A 27,157-nucleotide genomic window follows, 5' to 3' on the forward strand; every position below is an offset into this window, starting at 1 on the left:
CGCCATTATCATCGCCTTGGCGCTCTTTGGCCACATCTGGCCCTTGCGCCAATAAACCCTACTAATCATCATCATCAAGAAATATTACAGCTTACGGTAACGAGCCTTCCGCGTCAAGCGACGAAGAGCAGGCGGCCGTGGAAGTGCCGGTCAGGTTTTAGCGAACCGCAGCGCGAAGATTTCGCTCTGCACCAGACACTTGTGCAAGAATTATTTATCATTTCCTCTGTAAACTTGCTTTTTTCAAGAGCACACGCAGGCGAGGCAGCTGCGGGGTACTTCAGCACTGCGTGGATGACTGAATCGTAGTTTATGCCGTCGGCGTGAGCAACTGCCATGAGGTATCACTACCTCCGAGACTCTCACGTCCACTTCGCCAGCCTCCCGACAGATGGCAGCACCTGTCTCCAGTTTTTCCCGCTTTTAGGCTGTGGAGAAGCAGAGCTGTGTGTGTCTGCCCAACACCACCTAGATACCATGTGTTGGTCTGCCCCGCTTCCATGTAGGACTGATCTCGTGAGTCGCGCTCGCTAGACGTATTGTTTTACTATGCTTTGCACACACTTTTAAACACATTACTGCCTTCGTGCCCAGCCTCGGGTATCTCGCCCCATCCTCGGCCTCACACTAAGAAGGCTACAAGTGAACGAAAACAGTACCGACATCTATTGGCCTCCTCTTTTCAAACGCGCCGCTGATCATTTCTGCCGTGCGTTTCTGTGAGAAGACCGATGGCACAGCATCACGCTTTAGGCGTTGATTTTGAGCGGCATGCAGAGGCTATCATCGTCGACGAAGTGGTCCGCGCAAATGAAGTCATTTTTTTAGAGTTCTCCAGGCTGGGCGTGATCGCTGACAGGCAGGTATCGAAAGTTTACGCACCTTCTCGACTCTGGGAAACGTGTGCGACGGCGTGTCACGACCGACAATGTCTGGGCATTTCCTTCCGCAGCGACGAACACGTCAATACCAAGCCACGACCGCGGGAAGACGCATGTAAGTAACACGCACCACCTGCGTGCAGCGCCGACGGCGATGTTTCAGACAGACCACGTGCGAAGATGGCCGAAAGGGGTTAAACAAACATTGCAAGGGACCGACACCCCAGGAAACACTGCGACAGCGGCAGACCTTGCCCGTGCGCGCGGGTGGGTGGGTGTTATGACGTCAAATTTCAGCTTCTGCCGGCAGCCGCTTGGAGGCAAGGTGCAACCGAAAATCGCAAAAAAAATATTTTTCTCATTTTTTTCCGAAGCAGCTTGTTGTATTCGTCATTTTCAACAGTTCAACGTTTGTTCGGACGCAAAAACCACCCATCAACATTTGTGTCCGCATCCCTTTAATGCCCCGAATGAACGCTACACGGGCGTTCTTCCAATTCGCCCCCATCGAAATTAGGCCGCCGAGACCGTGATTCGAACCCGCGACCTCACGCTTAGCAGCGCAACAAGACGCTAGGCTACAACGGCAGCTTCCAGGCGCTGCTGTTCCAGAGCGTTAGCGCCACGAGTAACGACAGCACGCGAAGTGCGAGCCTTGCGAAGAGAGAACTAGAGTGCACGCCGCGAGTGGCCAGAGCGCTACATATTTATTGTATGGTTCGCCATTATCGCTCGGGTCATAATATATAGGGTGTCCCAGCTTAAATTATGGGGAAAACATGGTGCAACGTTAACATTTACGGTGTTCGCTCATCGCAGTTCTGCACCCGAACTCCGTAGGACTTATAATTGTATCTGGCACCGTGTTTTTCCAATATTTCTTTTCGTCGAACACTTTGGCTAAGGTTATATGATGGGACACGGTGTATGTGCACATGGCATATAACAGCGAAACAATGAGAAACGACAAATAGTCTGAAAAAACGAGATAGTCGAGTTCTTAGCGAGAGTTATGAAACGAGTAGTGAAGCATGCACATGTAGAACTTACATATGTTGGTGGCTTGTCCCGTCGGAGAATGTTCGTGACGACGGCTGGCTTTGCAGAGCTTAGTGTGTCGGTTCGTAGGTCAGTGAATGGTGTACGCCGACTTGCTTCTGAAATACAAGGCGATGTAAGAGGAAGTGCCAGTATTCCCACAAGGATGAGCTTAACAACAACGCCCGTTTTCAAAGACGCAAGCCCGGAAAAAGTGTCCCACAGCTCAATTATCTAGCAAGACACTTTGCCGCACGCGACCATATTCTTCGGGCTCTACGCGGCAGGAAAGAAAACAGGCTTCTTTTCGAAGCGCCCCCTTAACACATACGTTCTTTAGGCTACATGCGAACATTAGTGGCGAAGTATGTTAAATTCAAGAACACAAGCAGCCCAACTTGCTTCAGCGGAGCACATTGAAACGCAATGTTCTTAGATCAGACATTTTGGCGACTTTGGTGTTGCCCATGTCGCCTGTATATAACTTGTCTCAATATACCTGCGCGTAGCAAATACTCCCTCTGGTGTTTTTTCACCACCAGAATACTTGCAATATCATCAGAGACCAACGAGCCAAACTGTGTGCCGGTCGGGTTTGCATTATTAACCTTGCGTTCGTTATTACCATTACTGTGAGGAATTGACCGGGTAAAATCACTGCGATCCCAGGGAGCCTGAGCAATCCGTTTACACCTCGAATATTTTCTACTTGGTGGCCACGGTACGTTGGATCTCGTTCAGCATGTCCAACTAATATTATATTGCCATGCATACGCGACTCACTCAGGACCTCTAAAAAAGTTTTGCGAAGAGTTTAGTTCGTGAAAATCGACGCAACGTTCGTAAAAACGTAGGGCGTGCCGCAATTCGAAAAATTCACGGAAATTTCCGCACAAGTCTTCGGAACCTATAATCCGACTTGTGAGTATAATTCATTTGTTGAGATCACAACAACAAACGCTAAACAAAAAGTTCATGGACAGAATTGATCAAACAAAACATCGTGCAAATGCGAGGCTGTAAAACTGCAAGACACCCAGACATGCTGATCGCAGGCGTCACATAGGCATTGAAGAAAAATTATGTAGAATAAATTAACAATCCGATGGTGAAAAATGACTTACCATATGATCTTATCAATGTCAACCGTAATCCGCCTTTTGCAGGTCCCGAGTGCGCATGCGCTGTACCCTAGCGGCGAGCGCTGAAAACGTTTTGTACGGCGTCGGTGGTTCGTGCAGCAGACGACGCACGCGTAGGCAATAGCGCGTCCAACTTGCATGCAGCATAGTCGTCGAGGACGCCAACTCTTTTTTTCTCGGCGCAGTGGTATTTGCGCTGTATTTCGGTAGAAACTTCAGCTGTGCGCAGCTATCTTCGGTTATCGTCCGGTACATCACAATATATGCCGACACGACACGGATGTCGGACAGAAATCGACCTCACGTCTATATCACGCCGGCGCCAACGCTCGGCCGGCTGTATTGGCATACTGTGCCAGTGGGAGACCTATATTGTCATGCTAGTATGACGAAGAAGCGACCGACGACGCGACCGACGACAGCGAGTGATCGTAGTGGGATAGGCTTGCGTGCCGACGATGCGGACAAAGTCAGTGTGTTGATCGCCGTGCGAGCGGCCGCCAAGTGAGAAGATCGCACCGGCAACGCGAATGATCGCCGCAAATGCGCTTGTGTATGTATTTGTTGACGCTCAAATTGAGTCGAAACGTGCTTCCCAAGCATTGAGGAAAGAAAAAATGTCACAGTTTCGCCCTAAGGGCGAAGCAATGAATGCGATAGCAACACAGCAATGTCATAACGAGGTAAGGTGAGCGGCTTTGGTAGCAATATGAATTGTAGCAAACATGAGCTGATTAAGTAAGCAGGTGTGCTGCGGCGTAAATAGACCGACATGAAGAGAGACTCGATGACCACGAGAAGGCGCGTGTGAAACGGTGGTGTTGATGAGAAGCGCTTCCTGTGGGCAGCGCGTGCGAAGGGACAAACGTAGCGCTGCACTGCCGATCCGGGCAGCATTGCATGTGTAGCGTGCGTTGGAAAATGTGGCCCGACTATTACTAACTGAATGAACAAGCGTGGTGTGAGCACGCACAAATAAACATGAATAGATCCCACAATGACTGCAGACGACTGTCAAAACGCTGGCAGCAAGCGCATACGCCGCAGCGGGCGAAGGTACGTGCGGTATATCGCTTCAACGGAAACCGAGCGGCGAATACACGGCGCATAAAGGTCAGGGCCGTGTGGAGATAAGAGACGGTGCGGGCGAGCGACGAGCGCGGTTGTTGGCAGAGTAGAAGTGCGCCCTCCCCCCCCCTCCCCGCTCCCTCCGGCGCTGGCTTCCCGCTTCCTTGCTTGTGCGTGGGAGATTGAGTTCGTTCGCTCTCCGTGATAGCGCGCGTCCCCGCACGCTTCCGCTCGGGCATACGGCGCGCGGCGAAGATGTTATCTATAGGGAACCTCACGGCGACGGCAGAAATCCGGTTAAGTGTCCATATAATCGCAATAAAAAACAGGAGAGGCCCTGACGTCACGTTTTTGAAGCCGGAAGTGCAGCCGTGTTGGTGTGCCATCTCCCTTTGCGCCTCCACTCAGAAGTTCTGCAGCTCGCCGGAGCCGATGGGCGCGAACTTTGAACTTGCATTGTTACGAGCCGCCGGAAGTGTGTGCTGCCGACGCGCGTCAAAACAACGCCTACGAAACTTCTGTAGCCGCTTTATGAAGCAGACGCACTCCTGTGTTTTTCCGTGGCACGTTGAAGACGACGACGAATACCCGCGCCGTGATTGCTTGAGTGTATCTGTTGCTGGCCGACACACGACCCAAAACACAACTTTCAAGCTTACACCCCACACTCCAAGGTCAGCTTCTCTCGCGAACAAAAGGTGCTGCGAGATAGACACCTGGTGGAAAAATCTTTTCATAGATCGAGAGCAGCAGCGAAAGCTTCAGGAGCATGGTTGTTATGGCCACGTTGACATTAGGGGTACCCGTCCCTGTGCTTCTTTGCGAAAAACAGCACGTGACTTCCACCACACCTTCTCCAATACATCCGTGCTGGCCGGGGCTTCCTTCCTTCATGTTTCTAAGCTGATATGCACGATTTCCAGCCCTTTCCAGCCCTCCAAATCAAATTTGAGGCGGCGTCGATCTCATTCTGCGCAGCTTTATTAGGCCTAACACAGCCTATGAGTTCGTCCGCTACTGGCGGACCTCAAATATACGATTAACGAGTACGACAAAGGAAACTGCTTTATAGTTCGGTCCTGACCTTACAGACTTGAAGTGAACCACTCATAGTACGATGCACACACAGAGAGTGGGAAGCGGCGACACGGCGTAGTGCTAATACCGCGGTACAGGCACCGTTCTTGAACGAAGGCTGTCTTTCGGTCGCAGTCGCCGGCGCTTCCATGAACGAAGTGCAACTACGGAGAGTGGTAGATCTGCGTGTATTTTTATGCTGTCAGATTTAATAGTTACCGAAAACAGTTTGCGTCTTATGCTAAACAGGCAACAAGTGATGGCCCTTTCGATACTGCATCGTAAGCAACAACACCGCTCGTTGCCACAGCATCGGCAATATTATGTGCCACTGCGGCTAGGTGGTCGTTGTCACCGTTTTCTATGTGCCCGGGACATTCATGCCTTCTCGTCTCAGTGTGATCGCATATTATATGTGCATGAGAAGTGTTCATATATGCTTTGAACATTTCCTCATTATTTTGTGTGAGCGGTGCACGGTTTCTACTGAACTTGAAGTGAACAGCGAGCGGTGGCCGTACGCGTACCGATGTAAACAAATGCGCCGTTCTTGTGTTGCATAAATACTCTGCGGGCATTGTCGCCCCTTCAAAGAACTATGGTCAACACTCAGCTATAAAAGCAGTTCTTATCATCCGTATTGCAGGTCTAACCGTGGCAGGTCTAACCGTCGTCCGGGAGGAAGTTCGACATGCCTTTTCTTCGCCCGACTGGCAAGCGGTGGCGCGACAATGCACATACGCGTAAGCTCTTTGTCGTCCACCTCCCGCCACTTCGATGCTGCTGACACCGTCGACCACTCCGACGCAGCCACCGCCGCCATCCCCGACGCCCTATCTTCGATAGTGACCGCCGCCGCCAGAAATGCCGTATCGCCGACAGCTGATCGCTGCGCCGCGATCTTACGGAGAATTCCCTGCCGGCTATCCGCTACGAAAAACCGCTTTGTGGCGCACCGCTGACCGCTGGCTGCTATGCTTTCATTGCGGTGAAGCAGGACATGTTTATCGAGCTTGCCACTACCGCGCAGCTGGGTTTCCCAGATTTCCCACGAACTATAGTTACCCTCGGTTTGACGCTCCACGTACATGCGACGACAATCCTTCAAACTTTCGACCGGAAGGTTCAACGACGGCTCGATCGCGTCCCGTTACACCCAACCAACCCGTCGCGATTTTCTTGACGCCTCTAGGGGCAGGTCTCTTAGCCCGCGCCGGGGAAACTAGAGGCAGCGACCTCCGGGGGTGAGGTTGCAAACCGTCCAGCTTCCCAAGAACCCCCATCACCGACGATCGACGACTCCGACAATTCCAACCAGACCACATGTAATAGACGCCGTCAGCGCCGATCTTGTCGTTAGCATTGACGGCCACCAAGTGGCCGCTCTCGTTGACACTGGTTCGCATTTTTCGATAATGAGTCTAAAGCTAGCCGACAGACTAAGAAAAGTGAAGACGCCGTGGACCGGGCCCAACATCAGAACTGCCGGGGGCCAGTTGATGCACAGCCAGAATCGTAATCGCCGGTTCAGCCTTCGTTGCCACCCTCGTCATTCTCTTTGAGTGCTGTAAAGAACTTATTTTGGGAATGGATTTCTTGAGGGAGTACGGTGCAGTTATTAATGTCCGCGACCGCATGGTGACATTTTCTACGAGCTCCGAGGACGTCGACCCCGCGGATGACCAGCGACCGCGTTTACGTATCGCCGACGAAGACGTCACGCTTCCGCCGCGAAGTTGTTCCCTCGTGCCTGCAATCTGCGACAACTTGCACACCGGGCCTGGCGTCGCTGAACACATCAACGCACTAGTACTGAGTCAGGGCGTTTCCGTCGCCAGGGCCGTAATTAATGTTCTCGACGGACATGCTGAACTCCTGACGAATTTCAGCAGGGAACGTCGACAGATTGTTAAAGGCACTGCTGTTGCTTACTTCGACGAAATTACCCCAATACAAGTATGCCTCTCAGTGCAGCACGCGGCGTCCACCGTGCCTATGCCTGCACCTGTAGTTGATGTCAGTCAAACTTTATCGCCCATCGAACGCAACAGCCTTCTTGAGCTCATCCATGAGTTTAACAGCTCCTTCTCATCTACGTCAAGAGTTAGCCAGACGCCACTCACCAAGCACCGTATTATCACCGAAGACGATTCAAGACCCATCCGGCAGAATCCTTATCGTGTAGCACCGAAAGGACGGGAGGCAATACAAACACAAGTGAACACGACAGGGTGTCTACCAAGTTGACATTTTCAGATTCCCTGAATTTTCCAGGTTTTCCCTGAGTGATTTTGCTAAATTCCCTGAGTGAAACGGAACTTTCTTTTACATCAAGATGGGCTGACACCATGTTGCCTGATGCTGTCACTCTTTAGTAAGCATTTAAAAAAAATGCGAAGCATCAACTGCGATAGCAAATTAGTAGAGAGCTATACGGAGTAAGGATAGTAGTTTTATCGATCAGCTGTATAAACTTAGACATGCAGCAGCACCAGCAATGCGCCGAACTGTTGTCGCGCTGTCGGCGTTTTGCCCGCGTTCGCACCGAATGCGCACGGCGCTGCTGACTGTTGCCTGTGCCTCTGGGGGCGGCTCGGAAGTTTTCCACGAGATCAGAACGGGACACTCGTCGAGTAGCATCCGAAGTCTTTACCACCTTCTCGCCTCACCACATTTTTATATGAATACGCATTTGGTGGCGCAGCTAAACGTCGCCTCCCCTCCCTCCCTCCATTACCGCAACATTCGTTCCCTTTCAATTAAATTATAGCTAATTTAGGGACGGGCGAATAGTGGATTTGAGGTTCGAAGCGAGTAGTGATTTGGTCAAATAATTTCGAATCGAATAGTTTGAACAGTATATATCACATATTACAGTAAAACCTAGTTAATTCGAATTTCACGGGATTTTAAAAAAATGTATTATCAGGGTATGCAGAAAACAATAAGCAAATGCTTACTAGGTCAGCACGATTTTATTAGTAAAATGGATGAGCAAATCCTTTCGCTATTTAGCACAAAAGCAGTGCGGAAGCTGCAATTCTCGTCATCTCGTGACTGATTGGCTCTCGCAGCGGCGATCGAGGCCTCGCGACTTAAAGCCCCTAATATAAAAAGTAGCGCCATTCTTAGATTTTGCCGCCACCGCGCTCACCCCGGCGTTTCCTCCTTGCCGCCTCCTGTCGCCCCAGCCTCCTCCGCTCCCCCATTGGCCAATCCGTGTCACGTGGAAGCACGCCCATTGCGCTTTTCTATATTTTTTTTCTTTCCAGCGCGCTCCGACTGCCATTCTCGGGCCTGTGCGACGAAAGTGACGTACGCACAAACGGATCAAGCGTCTTAGGGACAAGAACTTCGCTGTCATGACATGCTGCTACGCCTTAAGATGCCGCAACCGACAAGCCGAGGGCAAAAGGCTTTTTTGTTTACCATCCGGCATGCGCAAACGCTTGCTGCACACTTGATACTTGCGCCGTCTCGCATCGTCGCGTTGCAACTTCCAAAACGCCATTATTAAGGCCAGTTACTGACTGACGAAGCAAAATCGCGCCACAAAAACTTCTCCGCAGGGCGCGATCGAAGTTTTCCTCGGATTTCCTCTGGTAGCGCGTTAGCTGTCGTCTGCCACGGCAGGCCCGACGTAGGCGGCGCCACTGTCGATATCGCGCCTCGATCGCGCTGGTCGCGCCGAGCGCGAAAGTGGAACGGAGGAGGAGGGAAGTGGATGGCGCTACTTTTTATATATAGGGGTTTTATCGCGACTTCCTTCGCAGCACGGCTGCGGCGCGCGCCATCATTTCCGACACGCTTTGCACTACCGCGCGCACATCCCGATAATTTTTTTCGCCAGTAAGCTCAACACCAACGGATTACACGTCCATCGTGATGTAGCCGGTGCGCTTCATCCTCGACAGCTTTGCCCCGAGTCAAACCGAAACAACTGCTTGTCGCAACCGCGGCCGCTATCGACACGATTATGAACGGCGACTTTCCGGTGCTTAAGGGTATGACCACGATAGCGGCAAAAACGCCCGCGTCATGCCGCGAGCGGCAACGCATCATGACGCGTTGGGGGTTTTACGGCTTGCCGAGGAGAGCGACGAGGGTGACGTCACGGAGCCAATGGCAACCGGACCTCCGCCGCTCCGCGCCGGGTTATCAATCGACGATTGTCGTCTCTCGCGGTTCTATAGAGGGATTTCTGGACGCTGTCCGATCGCACCCTTTTCGCTCACGGTGATTCCGCGTTCCGAGAGCGCGCGAGATCATATCGCGCTGCCGCGCGGCGAGACGCGATTGCCACGGTGGACTTCGCGGCAAGGCGCTGACGCGGGGCAACTTGCCGCTAGTGTGACCGTACCCGGCCGACGCCGCACCGAGTCAGAACGAAACTACCGTTCACTGCAAAAACTTCAGACGAAATCGCGGTCGCTATCTATGCGATCATGGATGGCCACTACGCAGCTCTTTAGGCACGCGGCCGACGTACGTATTGAGTCAAAACGAAACTAAACGAAACCGCTGCGAAAGAAACCGCGGCAGCTATGGACGCGATGATGGGTGGCGACTATGAAATCCCGCGGCCAACGTGTTGTTATGCGCGGCGGTAAACACAATAAAGGCACAAATAGGCACGAAGCGTTCCGTCGTTGCTGTCATTCACGTACGATTTCCGCTGCTGACTATGGCTATGCGGACTCCGCCGCTTCGTTTCGGTTGTGCGCTAGCGCCGTTTCTGCTCTTCTGCGTCGCACATTTCAGGCTCTTTAATGCAAAAACATATAGCCTTCAAGATTTACAGTTGATGTATGGCAGCCATGACGTGAAGCATAGCCTCCGAGATGTGCACCGACTGTCCTTGGCTTTTGGCTGCCTATTCGGGACCGCTGAATAATTCGAAAATATTGAATCCATGAATTCGAATCGAATAACGAACATAGAATTAGTCAATGAAATATTCGACAATACCCTATATTCGCCCATCCCTACAGTAATTTTCCCTGATAGAGGCACAAATTCCCTGAGTTTTCCCTGAGTTTTTCCAGAATAATTAAAATCCCTGAGAATTCCGTTTTCCCGGTTTTCCCGGTTGGTAGACACCCTGCACGATGCTTGAGGACGGAGTTATTCGGCCATCTAAGAGCCCGTGAGCATCGCCTGTCGTATTGGTGAAAAAGGACGGTAGTCTGCGCTTCTGCGTCGACTATCGAAAACTCAACCAGATCACAAAGAAAGACATTTTATCCGCTACCGCGTATCGATGATTCACTGGACCGGCTACGAAACGCACGTTACCTTTTGTCGATGGACTTGAAAAGCGGCTACTGGCAAATCGAAGTTGATGAGAGACCGCTTTTGTGACACCCGATGGACTTTATGAATTTCAGGTGCTTCCCTTCGGTTTGTGTTCTGCGCCAGCAACGTTTCAACGAATGGACACGGTACTTTCAGGCCTCAAATCGCAAACCTGCCTAGTGTACCTCGACGTGATTGTTTTCTCCGCCACGTTCGACGAACACTTACGGAGACTGAAGACGGTCTTTTAGGCCATACGCTCAGCAGACCTAACTTTGAAACCGGAAAAGTGCCATTTTGGTTTTGAGGAACTTCAATTCCTCGGTCACGTGGTTAGTAGTCATGAAGGTGTTCGACCTGACCCTGATAAAATCGCTGCCGTCGCTAATTTCCCGACGCCATCTGATAAAAATCCCGTGCGACGCTTTCTGGGCCTTTGCGCCTACTACCGGCGGTTTATTGCGGACTTTTCGCGCATCGCGTGTCCATTAACACATCTCACCCGCGAAGATGTCCCCTTCGTGTGGGGCGAAGAGCAGCAACGGCCATTTCACGAGCTACGGCAGCGGCTGCAGACGCCTCATGTGCTCGCCCACTTTGACGAAGACGCCCCGACGATTCTTCATACCGATACTAGCAATGTCGGCCTTGGCGCAGTGCTTCTTCAGCGGCAGGAAAGCACCGAAAGAGTGCTTGCATACGCCAGCAGGACCCTATCCAGAACGGAGACTAACTACTCCACTAGATAAAAAGAATGCCTCGCGGTAGCCCATATCTATGGGCGTCTTGCACTGGAATTTGAGGTATAGTAGCGGCGCCTGGTGGCGGCGAAAAACGTCGTCTGGGTAGTACCAGCTTGGATAGTATTGAGCCCTGGCGTTGGCGAAGCACGTTTCTAGCCCGCGTTTTGCGTCGATTCGCACTTTTTTCTGCCCTGTTTCGAGTGCGAAAAGGCTCGTCACTTCTCACAGACCATGGCGACCAGGCTGCGAGCAGGCCGCAGCCTATAGTTTTACAAAAACGGACTCTCCGTGTGCCATGGGACGTAATGCTGGAAGCAGAAGACATCGGCGACGCCGATCCGGAGAGACCTAGCTCAGCCTCGAAAAAGCGTCACCGTCGTTATTGCTGCGTTGTGGGCTGCCATGAACAAGACGGCCTGAATCCCAACATCAGATTCTACCGTTTTCCTTCAAGGCCTCACGCTGCGGAGCGTCGGGCGCGCTGGATAACTGCAGTTCGTCGCGCTGCGTAAGCGAAATGGGAGACCGACATAGCAGCAGGCATGGCTGTTCCACTACCCCACTACGAGCAGCACAGGTTAGAGAGTTGAATGTGTTCATCCTTGACCTCAAGCCAGCACGTTGAGGCAGCACAGCAAGGTAGTATTGATTACAGCACATCGATGTTCGAGCGCTGTCATTAAAAGCTACATCAAGCGAGCAGTGCACGAGCGCGCGCTGCAGCGCGATTCGCACGTACGTACGTTAGTGCGAGCTTATGTGCATTGCATCAGTTATTTATCAATTGCTAGACAGATAGATGGCCACTACTACAGCGCAGGCATAACTACTTGTCTAGAGGCAAGCAGTCGACAAAGATTGCAGGAGAGCTGCCGTTTCGCGGCATGTCGAAAGACCGCTGCCGTCGCGGCGCCTACCGTCGTGCGCTCGAGCAGTTCCGTACGCATGTCTGCTTGTCGCTGCTGTGAATTCATTTATAGAAAGCATTTCCTCGCGTTTGTGCGCCTGAATCTAGCAGCGTGCAAACCTTACCTGAAGTTCAACTTCGGAGGAGCGTGACTCACTTCACTTGCGATTGACACCGCGCGAAAACATCGCCGCTTATTTCTTGAACGGCGTACACGTATTCGGGTTGCATAATTTCTTGCCTTTACGCAGCATGCCACCCATGGAAAAATCTTCGGCGCCCGATATTCGCTGCAAGCCGTGGTACAACACAACCGAAAGTGGCGGGTCCGTATTGTAAACGTGCTTGCCGAAGCAGACGACCGAGCTTGGTACTACCCAGTTTCGAATTGAGGGCGCTTTTTAGCACCATTTTTGCAGCGCCCCCTGGGCAACGCAAGAGCCCCATACGGTCGCTGTTTCACCGTCGTCAGTGTTCACCATGCACTTTGCTGGCCGACTATTTTAAAAGTTCAAGCTGGTCGGCTAGCACGCTGGAGCCTTCGGCTCCAGGAGTTCGACTTCACTATTGTCTACAAATCGGGGAAGCGGCACGCCGACTGCCTGTCTCGGTCGCCTTGAGACTGCATTGCACGACGATGACGACGCGGCTTTTCTAGGCATGGTAGACGCTGTCGCCGTTTCACGCCTGCAACGCGAGGACACAGAACTGGTTCCTCTTGTTGATTACTTAGAGGCAAAAACAAGCTGCGTGCTGAGGTTATTCGCCAGAGCGCTGCCTTCACTTTGCTTGCGTCACGACGTTCTCTACAAAAAGAACTTTTCCCCCAGTGGCAGCAGCTACCTACTTGTCGTTCCCGCATCTCTACGGAACGAAGTCCTACACGCCTGCCACAACGAACCGACCGCTGGTAACTTGGGCTACTCCCGCACATTATCCTGAACTACGCTAAAGTATTACTGCCCGAGACTTGAGCCGGTCGGGAAACGTTATGTCCAGACATGCCTGGATTGCCAGCGCCGCAACACCCCACCCGTCAAGCCTGCTGGACTGCTGCATTCTGTTCAAATACCGCAAGCGCCGTTCGCACAAGTTGGCATGGACCTTTAAGGTCCATTTCCAGTGTCTTCTGCCGGCAATAGATGGATAATCGTCATCACAGATTATCTTACCCGATACGCCGAAACAGGTGCTCTCCAGCGGGGAACAGCAGCCGAAGCAGCACGATTTTTCATCGAAGCCATCGTCCTAAGGCATGACGCCCCCGCAGTGGTCATTACCGACAGAGGTTCTGCTTTCACGGCCGCGCTTCTGGATACCGTGTTGCGATTAAGGTGTACAACTCACCGAAAGACAACCGCTTATCACCCCCAAACCAATGGGCTAACAGAACGTTTGAATAAGACTGTGGCAGACATGATGAGTATGTGCATCGACGTTGACCACAAGAACTGGGACGAGATTTTGCGTACAACACGGCTCGCCAGGAGACAACACGCGTGACACCTTTCAGCGCCGTCTATGGCCGGGAAGTAACAACACTGTTGGACGCGATGCTGCCACACGAGTGTGGTGATCATGAGACTGGTGCCGAGGAGTTTACGCAACGCGCCGAGGGAGCAAGGCAGCTTGCACGCATGCGCATCCAAGAGCAACACAACTACGATGCCAGACACTACAACCTTCGACACAGACCCGTCACGTGCAACGTCGGCGACCAGGTCTGGGTTTGGACTCCTGCTCGTCGGCGGGGGCTACCTAAGAAGCTCGTGCGAAGATACTTCAGGCCGTACACAGTGCTACGCCGCATCAGTGACGTGAATTATGAAGTTATGCCTGACAGTCCTTACTGCTCCAAACGCCGGCAGCATCTGCCCGAGGTTGTGCACGTGCTTCGTATGAAGCCATACTTTTCATCATGACGTCACTTTTGCACCATCACTGCACTTTCTTGGGCGCTTGGCGCACCGGGAGGATGCTTCTTTCAAAGGAGGGGCAAATGCCACATGCTATATCGTCGGCGCGGGTATGTGCCCGGCCATGGAAACGACGCTGAAGTAGCGCGCGGGTAGAAAAACAGAGACGACAACGACGTTGCGTTTGCTGTTCATAAGTGCTTATATACGTGCTGTACGCCGGCTTCCGCGTCTCCTACTAGGTCGTGACAATATGCATGAACTCGGCTGCTACGATACGGCTAAGTTCCGCAGAATGGAATCGACCGCTGCTTGAACTTGATGTGGGCGGCTGGCGAGTGCTCACGTTCGTGCATTTCAACTTCCGAAGCATGTCTAGGATTCATATTGGGTACGACTAAATATAAATAACAGCGTATAATTACAAGCGTAGGCGCTGTGGAAATCGCGTTACGGTGCGATGTATATAGTAGGCACATCGCACGGCGACTGGTTTTGGCGGCGTAGCTGCACGAAATCCCGTATCATATTTTGACGACTTGTGGTTGTAAGTAGCACCAGAGCCGTTGCCGGCCTAGGCTACCTGTCCAACAAGCGGCCATTCACACAAAACGAAAATTACGACTGACAAATGCACAAAACCATTTCAGTTCGCTTCTTGCAGCGTCTCTCGGCGTCTCACGGCTCCCCGACACCGTACATTTCGTTTCTCGCGAAGCCCGCTAAGGTGGCGCCACAGCGCAATGCAAAAGGCGAATTGCTAGACGACCCAGCATGTGCAGGAGGATTACCAACGTACAATAACGGGGTCTTTAAAGCTTTCTTCTTTTCGGCTTGCGTTGACGGAAAACTTTCTAATTGATCTTATCCCTATCACCACTGCACATTACGCTGTTATTTCTAACTCTTTAAAAGAATCAGTGTAGATGATATCCTTACTCTGATACTGCTGTAGCCCTTTCGTTCCAGTCATCCATCAATAAAATTGGACACTCAGCTATGATTGCGCATTTATGGGCAAGGACCTCGACCCAACGTCAAGCCTCCATGTGACGTAGCACACTGGGTGGTTTTGCAAGCTAGCTGACGCTGCGAAAAGTAGCGATCTGGCAATCGGCTGCCCAAAACAAGCAACGGCTGACTTCCCTTTCCTTAGCTATCCCATACGGCTTGATGTTGCTCTGAGATCCCCGACCCTGAATGCGAAATTAGCTGATTGTGAAACCCTATTGTAAATAACCTGCAAGAGAAGCACACCAGGAGAATCCAACTTAGTTAAATTGCCGTTAGGTACGACTGTCCTGACGTTTCAACTATAAACATATACCTTATTCGCTATAGCAAAAGTTATCCACGTATTTGTCGACTTCATTTGTTCACCTATATAATGTCCGCCGAAGGGCCTGTGTCGGCAGAGCTGCTGTGTTTTTTTTTTTTTTTTTACTTTTGGACACTCATACAGTAAAGCTCCGGGTGAACACGCCAAACGGCTTATTTTTTTATTATATGGTATTTAGATGTCGCCTTTACATGGCGCCGGCTACTCACTTTTAGATAGATATGGAAAAAAGGAATTAACCTTGACGCACTAAAACTAGAAGTCGACTCCAAATCACAATAACACGAAGTCCACTCACATAAGTACTCTACTGCCACACCAATACTGAAAGTCAACTCAGAAACACAATGCAACACAAACTTGTCACAAAGGCGCACTAAAGTAAACAAAATCCAGTAACATATGTAAACTAACGCCACACTAAAGCAGAAAGTCAACTCAAAACACAGCAGACAAAGTTGTCACATAGGTGCACTAAACACAAAGTCCGGTCACGTAACTGTACTAAAATCAGGGCAAATAATAAAGCACGGATTAGATTCAAATGAAGGTACATGAACCCAGGTGTTTACCAAAATAAAAAATGCCATAGTATGAGCTCATTATTTCCTATGCACTACATTGGCCAGAAAGTAAGAAAACGTCAGTTACTACACGCCGTTGCGTCGCGCTGTATTGCGCATCCGTAGACCGTCGGCCGCACGAGGGGTGACTCCAAATCAGACGGCAGTGATGCCGGCGCAACTAACACTACACCACCAAAGCACGAACACGAAGGTGCACGCCGTCAGCGGCAACTCGCTTCTACGCTGGCGCATCGCCACCACCGGCGACGCATCGGCAACAGCTTGTTTCGTGAGCAGTTATGACCGCTGGCATGCATTATTACCCAAGCTGCAACCTTATGAAAAGCCACCACCACACTCAAATGTCTAGCGGAGATGGGAGGTGCGATACGAAAGTCGCTGCACGGCCAACCTAGGCTTCGCCTGCCTTGAAGCGGACGGCGACGCAATCGGTCTATTTGTTTAATATTATTCCGTGATGAGACTAAAACAGCAAGAATATTTTTTGCAATAATATCACAAGTGCATTTCATAAGCTCCACCATTCGTTTTCCCAGCGCCGTTCGAACCGTTTCTTAGGCTTCGAAACGAACCTTTAGGCCTAGCGACGTCTTCGGCAGTACGGCCATAACGCGCACGTGGCAACACACGTCGCTATGCGGTTCCCGCAACAATGCGAGCCATCGACTTCATAATGATAATTGCTTACACCATCTAAAATACATCGAACACGCAGAATTGAAAAATAACGTCTCGTCCACCCCACTATGAAACACACGACACCAGCCGCGGCAGCGCAGCACGACTTCCCCGGTTCAATTGGCGGCAGCATGCTTACGGAGCACGAACGCAAAGCACATCAAAAACAGCAGAGACAGCAACAAACGAAAACACGAAGCACATACGCGGCCTAGAGTTCGCAATATGAGCAACGGTCACGAAAGCCGAGACGCTACCCCAACTCCGAAAGGACGCCACGACAGGTTCGCCGTCCGAGATGGCGCAGAAGAGGCTTCGACTGAGAACGCCCGCAAATGTGGGCTTACTAACGCACGATACAACCGATCGAGTACGACGTTCACACATCGCAATGTAAAGGACTTGCACAAGAAAGACGAGACGAGGCTTACCGGGTCCACATTGCTCGATCGCCTGCGAGAAACAGCAATCCACGCATGGAGGTAAATCCACGTTAGGCGCCAACGACAGCCGCCACACAACTGACGCAACAGACGCCGCGTTCGTTCGTTCCCTTCGTTGGGTGAAGGAGCAATCAGAGCGCGTTCTGGTCACGCGCGTGGAGTCCGTCTTGTGCACGGCACCGTCTCCGCGCGCCTGGGAAGGATACATTACGGTGGCTAGAAGGGGGAGGTGGGAGCAACGCAGCCGTCGGAGAGCGCGGCGCGTGTTGCAATGATTCATGATGCCGAGTGGCGGCGCGCGCGTCGACACTAAGATGCCTCCGCTGTAGTTAGGCTGCTGTCGGAGCTAGCGAGTGCGCTCGGTTGGCATGGTTCTGATCGGTTATTTTTTGCTCCACGCTCGCTTCTGTTCGCATTCACGCTGTGGAGTTGTGCCTCCTTGTGGTGACAATATTTGTACACATTGCCATGCCGTAAGAAGCAATGGCAAGTCGCATGAGACAACAGACGCACCGTTTTGCGCCGGGCTGCACAACAGGCTTTTTTTTTCTGCTAGAAAAGCCGAAAAAAACCTTTTCTCGGTGTGTGATGACGATGAGGCACTTAAAGCGTGGCAGCGGGCCATGCCCCGTGCAGCCAAGGCCTTAGACAGGACTTCGAAGATCTGCCTGCACTTCGAACCCCAGTTGAATCATATACAGGGTGTCCCAACTATCATGCAACAAGATTTTAAAAAATATGCAAATGCCCGGTAACTGGGCAGAACCAAGGCAATGTTCTTTGACGTCGCTTCTAGATACTCAGATTATTTTTTGAATCTGCCGAATTATTCAAATATTATAATTAGATGAAAAGTGTCAATCAGAAAATTGTAGAGCAATATGAAAAACTCCCGATACAGCTTTCTGTTGCTGAATATGTGTCACATAAAAGTGTTTTTCCCAGCGTGAACGAAGCCCGGGAATACGCGCAAAATTGGCGCGCGACTGGCCGCTCGAGGCACTTTGCGTGTATTCACAGGCTTAATTCTTTCACCCTCGGAAAAACACTTTTATGCAGCACGTATTGAGCAATAGAAAGCTGTATCGGTAGTTTTTCAAGTTGCACTACAATTTTCTCGTTGATACTTTTTATCTAATTATATCATTTAGGAAGTTGAATAATTACTTAGGACTAATTATGTAAGTAGGCGGAATGGAAAAATAATCTGAGTATCTACAAGCGACGGCAAACAACACTGCCTTGATTCTGTCCAGCTACGGGGCATTTGCGTATTTTTAAATCTTGTTGCATGTTGGGACACCCCGTATATTGAATCCTTTAATCAAGTGCTGTCTGTCCTTTTTTGAATATTCTTAATGGTCACCACCATTCTCGTTCATCGCATTGGCGACTAAATTAGGGTTGTTTACTTAACTCCTATAAGGAATGATTTCTAAAGCATCATTTATAGGTATTAACCAATTTGACGAGCAGGAGGATGCAGTGCGTCGCAGCAATATGACTTAAAGGGCAACTCCGGCGATTTTTCGATGTCAACGGATGTCGATGAAATTCGCTGGGCCTGTTCCTCTGAATACCTCCGCCGTGTCCTAAAAAAAGCAGGCTTGAGAGTTGCACAGATTTTTTACAAATGAATTTAATTTATTGCCTCGAGCATCCTACCTTACCCTCAGTTATAGGCCACATTGTGTATGACGTCAGGAATAGTCCACGCAGAGCATGCCGGGATCATGCAGACGACAGCGACGAGAGTGTGAAGGAGTCGACGATCGTGAGCTAGTGCTTGGCATGAGATGTTGCTGTCGCGAGAAGTTGCATTCCCTGTGGACGGGCAAGGGATGCGGGGTGGCAAGCGGTGTTGCGTTGTTGGCTGCACGAACTTCAGCCCTCGCCATCCGCAAACACAGTTTGAGCCGATGCCGATCGCGTTCAGCCGAGGTTAAGCCTATCACAGTGGCCGAGTTCGTGCGTCTGCTGCTGGCGGACCAGATCCACTGATATGAAGCTAATTAAGCTATTAGGATGAGGAAAGCTGCTTCTGAAGTCAAGTTTTGACCATACGTATTTGAAATAAACCATTCCTCATTTCGTACAGTGCACACGCAAAAAGCTAGAAGCGACAACACGACGCGCAATCAACATCCGTATACGTTGCCGTTCTCGAATGCGGCCAGTCGCACTCGCCGGCGCTTCCCTAAATGAAATGTGACTACGCATATCCATGGGTGTATTATTACCCATTGTTATGCTGACTCATTATTTAGCTTACTAGGTGCACTGTTTGCCTCGTATCACAAATGGGCAGCAAGCGGAGGCCTCTTCGATACAGCATGCGTAAACAACCGTCTCGTTCAGCTGCCAACGATGTCATACTTCATGACATCGGCGTTTCCGCGAGAAAACTATACATTCTCTAAATGAACGATCATACGCGCAATGTCCCAATCTATGTCTACTTTACGGAACACTAATTGTGTGCATGAAGAGAATACGAAGAATGATAAGCAGGCTGCACAACGCTTCCCTACTACGGTCTCCCGCTCGCTGTTTCCGAAGGTGTGTGGTCGCACGTATCAGCGCGACCCAGAGTGATGTAACGGTGCTTACATGCACAAAATCTACGTGTTTTGATATGTTCTGACATTAATTGATGTCACCGATGAGCGGCTATCTCAAGCGAACGACGTACCAGTGGTCGTTGTACCTGCCGATGTAAACAATTGCACCGGTCGGTGCTTTGGACTGTCAGCGGCGTTCTTGTGGGATACAAATGCGGAAAGTCGTGCTCCACATGTTACAGTGAGCATGCGAAGCGGTTACCTGAGAGGGGTAAAACACCTAAAATAGCAAGCAGCACGTATATCAGTAGTTAGGGCTACCCTTGGTCTTCATGTTGCAGCGCGATATCTTGCGCATGGGTGCTGGCTCTAGTGGTGGAGGACGGCGATTCGTGGCTATTGAATTTGTCTGAATCATAACTGTCACTGTTTGACAGATCCGAATAGGTGGTGCAGCTTGCAATGTAACCCGAAGGTCCCCGAAAGTCCGGCGCGGTCACGAATAAGCTGAGCGTCTGCTCTTCGCCGGTTTTGTTCGCCCCGCGGGCTTCAACCTAGGCTTCGCCTGCGTTGAAGCGGACGGCGACGCAATCCGCCTATTTGTTTGAATAGGCTTCGCCTGCGTTGAAACGGACGGCGACGCAATCCGCCTATTTGTTTGAAATTATTCCGTAATGAGACCAAAGCAGCAAAAATGTTGCTGCAAAAATGTCACAAGTACATTTTATAAGCTCCAGCATTCGTTTTTGCAGCGCCGTTCAAACCGTCTCTTCCTCAGGCTTCGAAGCGAACCGGTAGGCCTAGCATCGTCATTGGCACTCAGCCATCAGCAGAGATGATGGCTACGGCCATAACGCGCACATGGCAACAAAACTACATCACCCACACGTCGCTAAGCAATTCCCGCAATAATGCGAGCCATCGACTCCATAACAACAATTACTTACACCATCTAAAATACATCGAACACACAGCATTCAAAAATAACGTCTCGTCCACCCCGCTATGAAACACAACAGCCGCGTATGGCGTTCCCGTGCGGAGCACGACATCGCCGGCTCAAATGCCAGCAGCATCCTTGCGGAGCGCAAATGCACATCAAAAACAGCGGAGAAAGCAACAAACGAAAACACGAAGCACATGAGTGGTCTGCAGTTCGCATTAAGAGCAACAGTAAGAAAGCGCTACCGTCCAGTAACGCGACTCCGAAATGCACAAACACTCACTACGACATGGTCGCCGTCCGAGATGGCGCAGAAAAAGCTTCGAGTGAGAACGCCCGCAAATTTGGGCTTACTAACGCACGATACAGCCAAGTACGACATTCACACATCGCTGTAAAGGACTCTCGCAATTGGCTGAAGGCTTACCGGGTCCACATTGCTCGTCCGCCTGTGATGAACGGCAATCCTCATCCGACGCCAGCCACTAAGGTAGGCAACTGACGCAAGGCCTCGGCACTTCGAACGAAGGGAAGAGACGCCAAGCGGCGACGCGGATTTCGATGAGAAAAAGACCAATCAGAGCGCGTTCAGCGCGTAGAGTCTCTCTTGTGTCGGGGCTGGAGGCGTAATACCACGACCACGGCCGCTTGCCGAAAACGCACAGATGCAGCCTGCCGCGTCGCGCCGCCGTCAGTGAGTGAGAGCGTCGCACGGCCGGGCTTGACTGGCGCGCGCGCGGTCCAGGCTCGACTGGCGCTCGAGTCGCGCCCGGCCGTGAGCCTGGAAGTGGGGTTTACAGTTATCGCCGCGTTTCGCGAGGAGGGCGCTAGTTGTCACAGAGAGCCCGCTCGAGGCACTGGCGGGAAGGAGCGAGCATTCAAAAGTGCGGGCAGCTCTGTGGTTTTTATTCGCGTGCATCGTTACCGTTGAGTGTTAATCAAGACAGTTTACGCCTGCATGATCTTTTACGCTTGCGGCTGAATAGAGACATTAGAGAGTTTTAGTATTGCGGAAAATAGACGGTTTTGGTATTGCGGAAATGGCACCACGCTAAACGCAATAAAATAGCGGGGTCAGACTGCGCATGCTCACAACGCTATTTCGGTTGTGCGGGTAGCGTGCGTCCGCTATTTTTCAAATATAGCGGAGACGCTAAACGCTCGCTAAGTTTTTAGGGTTGCAAACATGGTGGCACCCTCGGCCCGAGCGCTTGACATGCAGGCTCGTTTCAAGGCTTGGCGTGGATCCACACGGCTAGTTTGGTTGTCGATTTGCTCAGTTTGCAGCTTTGACTACTCGCAGCTAGATGGTTTTGCGCTTGGCGGCGCATCGTTGTCTTACGCTATACTAAAACTCTATCGAACAGCGTTCCGCAAACATTTAACGTGCGTAACACGCTAACGCTAAAGCAAGCATTTTCCGCAATACTAAAAGTCTCTAATGTTTGCGTTAGCGTGTTACGCACGTTAAATGTTTGCGGAACGCTGTTCGATAGATTTTTAGTATAGCGTAAGACAACGATGCGCCGCTAAGCGCAAAACCATCTAGCTGCGAGTAGTCAAAGCTGCAAACTGAGCAAATCGACAACCAAACTAGCCGTGTGGATCCACGCCAAGCCTTGAAACGAGCCTGCATGTCAAGCGCTCGGGCCGAGGGTGCCACCATATTTGCAACGCTAAAAACTTAGCGAGCGTTTAGCGTATCCGCTATATGTGAAAAATAGCGGACGCACGCTACGCGCAAGACTGAAATAGCGTTCTGAGCATGCGCAGTCTGACCCCGCTACTTTTTTTTTTCGTTTAGCGTGGTGCCATTTCCGCAATACTAAAACTGTCTACTGTCGCGCAACTGTTGCGTGCCGCTGTTTACGACGAATGCTTCGAAGGACCCCCAAATCCGCTACCACGAGTTCCCTAGCGACGCAGGGCAACATGGCTGCGAAACATTTCCTTGGAGGGACCTGGCGGAAAAGGAATATGGCAGTCAAATGGCATGGCATTGGTGTGTGCTCTGCATTTTACAGAGCACGACTACAAGGCGACCTCCAAGTTGAGGGCGCTTTTGCCAACTGCGGTGCCGACAGTGTTTCCCGGTTATTCCAGCTACATGAGCACGAGGACCACGCCAGCTGGAAGAAGCGGCCGCGCTTGAAAAGAAGAGATGATGATCGGCAGTGACGAGCAAAATGCGCGGGCAGTGTTGCTTCACATGACGAACCTGCTGTTAGTTAAAACAGCTTCGAACAGCGAACCAGTGGTTGAAACCTGTGGTGAAATTGCGTCATTTGCAAATGCATCATGCCAAACTTCTCTCGAGTTTGAAAAAATGACAGAAGAATCTCAAAAAACAACGCGCCGCCTTCAAGCGAAGGTCGCGCTTGTTGCTGCGAGAGAGCTGTCCAGCGAACTTTAATTCTTGGGTAGCTGGTGGTCTGAGACGCGGGCTGACATAGAACTATAGCTCCAATTGCTTGTTTGGCTGGCTACCTAGTGCGTGCTTGTAAAGAGAATGTAAGGACGCCTTATTTTCAATAATAAAATAATAGATGCGGATATCCTAACGAGCCATGTTTCGGCACTTCATTTGTGATGGGCGCGGTTCTTGCTCAAAAAATGAAGATCCTCTTTAAAATACGTACTGATATATATCACTTCGGAGGGTAGTGATTTGGGCTAGTTGGAATTCAGTCATACTGGTTACTTAGCGCACTTGCAACAAAATGGTCACCAAACAAAGAGGTGACAAAGACGCAGTGCGTTCTTCCAACTAAGTTTGTCACCTCCTTGGTGTTTGAACCTTGTTTGATCCTTGGTGTTTGAACTGATAGTATGAAATGCCTGTTACTCATTCCCCTCTTTTGTAATTGCCTTTCACACAAGTGCAGTGCAAGGCTTGCAAAGCTCAGCTGCAGCTTCAAACGACGCTCTGTAGTTTTCAAACGACGCTCTGTGTGGCCTAATGGAGAATATTAGCAACGACAACCTCAGATACCCTAAGATGGAAATTAGTGGCATTTGCAAGCTCATCTGCGTCTTTATTAATAGGGTATTGAAGTTACAAGAAGTGAGACGCGGCAAAATTTGCGACCTCCTATCGTCAGCACTTCTTCTGCAGCTGTTATGCCGGGAGCTGACTTGCGGAGGGGGGGGGGGGGGGGGGGGGGCACGCCATGGAAGTCTGCGACGTTTTTCTGAGAAAGCTCTGGCGATGGTTTCTGGCAAACTGGGCAGGAGATGTTAAACTGTCAGTTGAGCGACTTTTACGCCTGGCGCAAAAGCCTCTCGCCAGGAAAGTACTGCGCCTGTGATTACGACAATATATATATATATATATATATATTGTACCGGAGCACATCGGCACCAGCTCTGTGCCAGCCAGTGTGTGGAAGAAGACGTTGACGATCGTGTGGTTCGCGCTAGGTCGGTTTTCAACGATCCGGCTTGTTAAACCGCTTTATCAACTCTACCTGCAAAATACTCTTGTTGCATTTGTTGCAAAATACTCTTGTTGCAAAATACTCTCGTCGATGCCTTTCATGATGTGTTTGATTCGGTCAGGTTCCGACATGGACGCATTCACTCGCCTACAGAGGCCGATGACATCCTCAATGTAGCTTGTGAAGGTCTCACCAATTTGTTGAGATCGTCCGCGGAGGCTGTGTTCAGCGCGAAGCTTGCGCACCGCTGGCCGACCGAAAAACGAAACGAGGGTCTCTTTGAAAGCTGACCAGATGGTAAAATCAGCCTCGTGGTTCTTGAACCACAGATGGGCCACGCCGGTAAGATAAAAGATGGCATGAGTCAACTTGTCGCGGTCATCCCACTTGTTGTGTGCACTAACACGTTCATACTCGGCCAGCCAGTCTTCCACGTCGTGATCGTCATTGCCACTGAAGACTGGAGGATCACGCAGATGAAGCACCCCAGAGCACACGACAGGTGTGGGAGCGGGAGAAGCTCGCGAGGGTCCGGCATCCTCAGTCATTGTGAAGGCAGATGGTAGCGTACGGCTGCGGAGTTCCAGGACGCTGAAGGGGACGACCCAGCACCTCCACCAAATGCAACAAGAGTATTTTGCAGGTAGAGTTGATAAAGCGGTTTAACAAGCCGGATCGTTGAAAACCGACCTAGCGCGAACCACACGATCGTCAACGTCTTCTTCCACACACTGGCTGGCACAGAGCTGGTGCCGATGTGCTCCGGTACAATCTATATATATGAGAGAGAGAGAGAGATAAAGAGAGTATTCTTTTTCCTACAAGGACAATCAAGCAGTTATAACTTCCCCGTTGCTCTCAACGTCTTCTTTTTTCTAGAGTGAAAAACACAACATAATCAACAAGCGGTTGTGCTGTTGCAGAAATAACTGTTGCATAAACGGACATCTTCAAGGGTGTACAGCGCAACGGCAACAAAAGAGGAACAAAGAGACGCGGACAATCCGATGATCATGATGCGTAGTGTTTAATGCCGCAAGGGCCAGCTATGGCCAAAGAGCGCCATGACACATGGTGATGGGTTCTGAATGTATTATGGATGGAGTGGACAGTGGAGTGCAAATGGTACATAAAAGGTGGCTGTAAAGAGGCCTAAAACAAGTCGCTATAAATTGCGTAAAATATATGAGTCTTAAAATAATGACAAGGACTAATGATGTGAGCTATGAGCGTAAAAGTTTCGTTACAAAGCGGTGACATAATAAAGTATATGTAATAGCACTATTGCCTCAAGAGGTCCTTGAAATCAAGGACTGAGAGGCACGTGCTGTAAAATGATTTTGCACTGCAGCTGCAGCCTGCAAGTCGAGGCTGTGCTACAGATACCCTAGCCAGATGACTTGTACCCCGCAGGGGCGTCTGCGCAAGCAGGCATTTGGTGAGTTGCGCCACCACGTACCCGAGCACACGAGGGTTGGACCCTCCCGCGTGACGCCGTGCGTGGCTTAGCCGTGTCCGGGGAAAAGGGGATGCTGGGGGTTGAGCCGAAGCCGGGTGTCTGGACCATTACGGCCCCTCGGCAGAGGCAACACACCTCTTTAGCCTCTGCTTCACGTAGACGGCCCCCCCTGGGCTGACCCACCCAGGGGAAACCGGCTGGTCGCCTTTTCCTATCCCCCTCTCTGCCCTTTTTTTTTCTTTCCCATCTCTTTTCTTTACTGTCCTGTCTCCTCTTCTCTTCTGTTACTTCTACGTTTTCATAGGCGGCTCGGGTTAACCTTGTGTAGGTGCCCTGTCTTGGGTTTATATATAAGGTTATAGCGGCAATGTACGGCTGGCGCCTGAAGCCTTACATGTTAAGTGCTGCAGCGTCCCCTTGTTGGACTCCGTGGTGGGTGGCTGCCATTGCTGCCGAAGTACAAATACTCCTATGGGAACACCCGCTTTTCCACGACTTCTTGATCGTCTCCCTCAGAAGAGGGCACGCACCGATGAGTTTTTGAACTTGTTCACCCGACCAAAAGACATTTTCCCACGGTTTCAAGTAGTGCATAGCGAAAGAACAGAAAAACTGGCAAGAACCATATCCCCATTTGTAGTTGCCAAAAGCTTAACCAACACACTAGGTCCTCGCTACAAGGTCACAACAATGCCAAGCGGAGACCTTCTGCTTGAGCTACGCGATAAAGACCAATACAACAGACTCAGCAAGCTTGTTACTTTTGGTGATGTCCCAGTTACTGTTTCACCGCATCGTTCCATGAACACAGTACGGGGGGTAGTATCCGAAGCAGACCTAATCGAACTATCTGAAACCGAATTGTTAGAAGGATGGAAGGAGCAGAACGTCACGAATGTGCAGCGCATTGTTATGAGGTGGGACAACAAAGACATTCCCACGAAACACCTGATACTCACCTTCGAATTGAGCATTTTGCCAGAAAGCATTGAAACAGGCTACACAAAGATAGCCGTAAGACCTTACATACCAAACCCTAGGCGTTGCTACCAATGTCAAAGATCCGGCCATGGCTCGCAGAGCTGCCGTGGTCGACTCACCTGTGCTAAGTGTGGAGTACAAGGTCATGCCTCAGACAATTGCGAGGCCACACCTCATTGCGTTAATTGCGATGGTGAGCATCCAGCGTACTCCCGGTCTTGTCCAAGTTGGAAAAAAGAGAAGGAAATTATAACACTGAAAGTCCGTGAAAACATAACGTTCAGGGAAGCACGCAAAAGGTGCTCACCATTCCACACTACCACTTATGCTGATGCGGCGCGTCAAGGGGCAGCGTCGCAGCAGCTACTGCCACCTGCCCAGCCCGCGCGCAGCGAGCCGTCGCTTGTGGCTCCTGCCCCCAGGGTGCAAGTAGCGAAGTCTACTCCACCCAACCAGCGAACAGGCCCGGTTACCCTAGGGTTGCCGGCACCACAACAGTCCTTGGTGGCAGCCTGCGCTTCGCGTAGCGAACCCGCAGGCCCGCCAGCAGCTCCCACGGTGGGTGCAGTCAAGGCTGCCTCACCCTCACCGGCCCCTGCTGGTGCTGGCAACAGCCGGCGCAGCTCAGGCCCAAAGGCAGCCCCATCGACATCCGGGCTGGT

This window comes from Dermacentor silvarum, chromosome 1 (assembly GCF_013339745.2).
Source record: "Dermacentor silvarum isolate Dsil-2018 chromosome 1, BIME_Dsil_1.4, whole genome shotgun sequence".
Classification (NCBI taxonomy): Eukaryota; Metazoa; Arthropoda; class Arachnida; order Ixodida; family Ixodidae; genus Dermacentor; species Dermacentor silvarum.